General features: G+C 32.8%; 1 long non-coding RNA gene across 1 annotated transcript in view; it reads right to left on the reverse strand.

The window, feature by feature from the left end:
- Positions 1–4,090, reverse strand: part of LOC102499829 (uncharacterized) — a 23,463-nt gene that overhangs the window by 4,370 nt on the left and 15,003 nt on the right. The gene's annotated exons all lie outside the window — the stretch shown is intronic.

Genomic DNA, 4,090 nt, shown 5'->3' on the forward strand with positions numbered 1-4,090 from the left:
GGAAAGAAAGTAACCTTTTTATAGCAAGGGTAAAAAAGAAATCTTATAGTTACCAAATAAATGCAAGAGTTGATAGAGCTTTTACAATCAATACTCAACTAATTCTTATAAAAGGAGCACCGCAATGTTAGCAATAAGTTTTTTTCTTCTGTAATGACTCTACATTATCTAATTGTTTCCCTGTGCCTACCAAACATTGTCCGTGTTTGTAACAGAATTTAGAAGAAGAATCTGTAACATGCAGTACTAATGGATATTATAATTATCATTTTACTTTCATTATTTCTAATCAGAGATTGTGACTTTATTTCCTTTTAGTTCTGTTCTATAATCTTTATATTGTATATTGCCTGAATAAGTCCATATTTTTTCCAGTTGAATTTTCTCCTATTATTTGCCTAAAACTACATGCTCTTTCTCTGTATACATATGGGACATGACTGAGTATCAATAGATTGATCTGTAATTAACATCAATAGACTGAATCTGCAATTTTATATTTGAAAAGAAGTCTAAATATGTCATCTTCAAATACTTTCTTTATAAAGAAGCTCTACTACCATTTTGCAAAAACAATAACACAAAATATGCATTATGTCCCTTTAAATTTAAATCTTCATTTCAATGTTATTCACATAGCCTTATGGTCACATTAAATAATAGAATCATAAATTGCAAACAAGTATTAACATCGTGCTGCATAGCTTGGTCAAACACACCCATAATTTCTCTGTTCATTTTCACATTTCTTCTGTGTTTCTGAAACTAAAATTTTATTGAGACTTGAAACTGGTAGTGGTTTCCCCAGAAAGCACATTATGTAGTTATTTGTGAGAAGCAAAGTACTTGCTAATGACAAAGTAGTAAACCATTTTCAAGATGAAAATTGATTTCTGTTTATTTTCCTTCAAAGGTCCTGAAAAAATAAGCAATTATCATAACAATGTGTTATTGATAATGGAGGTTTCATTGACATGTCTCTCAAATTAAAGCTCACACTGCCTCCATAAAAGTCCTCAACATTTAATTTATAAGCTTTAGAAGTATTTATTTTATAAGGCTTAGACAGAATTACTGGAGTTTTAAATGAAGGATCCTGGGAAAGAAAGGATGGTATATGTACGAAATGTTAAGGTCCTACGCAACACTGCTAAGTTTTTTGTTTTGTTTTGTTTTTCCTTTAATATTTGTGCTGCATAACAGAAGCCACTAGACTGTTACTGTCTTGTCTGTCCTTGTGTTAACAACATTCTCAATGATGTATATATAGTGTGGTCTTCAATCATAAAGAGGAATTTAAGAGAAAGTCAGTTGTGTTGGCATTTTTAATAAGAGTAAAATTACTTGGTCTAAGGACCAGCTGGCGACATGCTGGTTACACGCACAAGTGCTTTCTCATTCAGGTTCTTATTATGGAAGAGTTGATTTGAACCTCTGAAATGACGATCAGTTTTTAACATCTGTTGAAAGCAAAACGCTATGTTCTCAATATTGCCGATTTAGATGACTTTAAAATTAGTCATTTAAAATATTTTTAATCAGCTACATCTTAAATGATGTTATAAATAGTTACGCAGGTCCAAAAATATTCACACATTTATGGTCTCACCAGTGGTCCTTCATTCTCCCCAAATTCACTGTCCCACCCAATTTCCAGCTGTTTTCTTTTGCAGATTACATGTGATTCTTCATTCTTAAGAGTATATTTTTTAAATTATGAATAACGTTTTGTGATGATTTCCTTTTTTCAAATTTATTCATGGCTTGATATAATGTTTTGGATTTTTTTCTATTGATAGCATCAAAATATATATATTTTCTGAGACTGTCAGTCAAAATCATATTTGTTACCTTCTAGAAAGACATTGAAATGGCTTTTTTCTTGCTTGTACTTTTTCTCTCTGCTTTATATGCTCTTCACAGCATGTCCAATGGGATATTTATTATCAGTGATGCCCAAAATTAATGACAACAAAAAGATACCCACATGTGAAAATATTGATAATTATTGTGAAGTAGCATTGTGAAGTAGCTTTGTGTCACTTTTATCAATGACATCAAAGCAAGCCAATTTATTCTATTGAAATTAGCTCAAAAATAAGTAAAATCTCTTAAGTAAAATACACAGAAGAATCACCTAATCTTCAGTACACTGAGTCACTGTAATATACTAATTTTATAATTTATGAAATTAAAATTTCAAACATGTTCATCTTATCTACATCCTATTGAAAGCATTTATAATAGTTAGTAATTCTAATGTCAGGGTTGACTTTCTCTTTCTGAATGATTTCACAAAGATCAGTGTGAATTTTGAAGACCTATGGTACTAATGATTGTATCTTTCCGGGTCAACAAATTATGAAATATGATACTCAATGCTGGCATCTGATGTGTCAATAACTGCAAAACTAAGACACAGATAACCTTTGCAAACTTTCAAGCTGCGTAATATTCTGATGTTGGTTTTTCCTTTGTATATATACTTAAATCATGTAGGATGTTGTAAAATCAGTATGACCTTGTCTAGTCTTCAAACTTAAAATAAACTTTTGAAAATCTGGAATACTTTTGAAGCAGTTGTAATTAAACACATTTGTAAGAACACACAATCTGTCTGAATGTGAATGCCCACTTTTCTTGACTATATGCTTGGGTTTTTTTGTCTCTCTTTTTACAGGACCACTGAACAGGTACTGAATGGATGAAACTCACAATAGCTAACTCGGTCTTTCTAAAATGTTTAAAATGTGTGCAGTCCTCCTGTCCCTCTTCATTGCAGAAATTCTGCTAGAACATTAACAATTCAAAGTCATCTTTTTGCCTCATGTATATTTAGAAGTGTGCTCCAGGACTCATCTGCCCGTTGTTAATCAGATGGTACTGCTATTGTTGCCTGTGTTTTTTCAGCTCATGATGCTCCAGAGTGTAATGAAGAGATCCAGTCTGTAGTAAGCAATAACACAACACTAATAACAGACTTACTGGTGTAACATCAGTTATCACCTAATGCTTGGCTTCTTCATAAACCTTGGTTTTAGCTCTCCAGAAGTCACTAGTGAAATTTTAAGTCTATATACTCCACATTTTTATGTTTTCTTAGAATGCAAGAAATTTAGGAAAAAACTCAGAATAGAAAATGCTGATTCTTTATGTGAGTTTTGGTGTATATCTGAGAACTTTCACTACTAACTTACTGTATGTGTTTATGTATTCATACTCATTCTCATTTAACTGCATCTTCATGTGAATGGTTTAGTGGGATTTCATTGTTGGCTTAATTGTTGCACATACACACACACAACATACATAGATGTACTTTTATTAAAGAAAAGCAACTATATCTTTTCAATAAGGCAAAGAAAGAATCATGACAATATCTATATAGGGGAAAAATTCATTGTTACTTATAGCAGAATAATTATTCAAAACAAAATTTTCAGCTGTGACCCTTTGTAAAATTACTTATTCCGGATGCAAAACATAATAAAAGCTTTTGAATTCCAAGAAGAGAACTCTGAAGGCTGAGGTTTATTTTTTAAAAATGTATGAAGAATAATGTTGCCAGGGTCCAGACAGGGTGCAGTGGTAAAATGACATATAACGTGAGGTAATCCCATATGGGAATGTTGCCAGTTCAAGTCTAGAGACCTACCTGAGCATGCTGGGTAAATGTGTGCTCATGAGCTGGGGCTGGCTGAAAGCTGGGGATGAATCATGGCATCAGGACCCTGTCGACAGTACTCTCTCTCTCTTTCTTCCTCTCTTTGTGTCTCTCTCATTCATGGAAGTAATAAATACGCTTTAAAGAAAAAAGAATTTTATGAATGGAGAAAGTATTCTCTTTACATAGTCTATCATTTTAAAATATGCACTACTTCAGCTTTGATTACATCACTTAAAAGATTATGGTAAGGAAACGGTAATTTTTTTAAGAGTGATTTTTGCACTCACGAGAGAGACAGAGAGAGACAGAGAGACAGAAGGCGAGACATCACCCCATAGCGGGATGGTCATGCTGAAACCCCTCCTCCTCCATTCTCCTCTCAGGATTTTGGGCATCACACACATATACCAGGTGTGAGTTGAA

The sequence above is a fragment of the Tupaia chinensis genome, unplaced genomic scaffold (genome assembly GCF_000334495.1).
Source record: "Tupaia chinensis unplaced genomic scaffold, TupChi_1.0 Scaffold000099_1, whole genome shotgun sequence".
In the NCBI taxonomy this organism is placed as follows: Eukaryota; Metazoa; Chordata; class Mammalia; order Scandentia; family Tupaiidae; genus Tupaia; species Tupaia belangeri.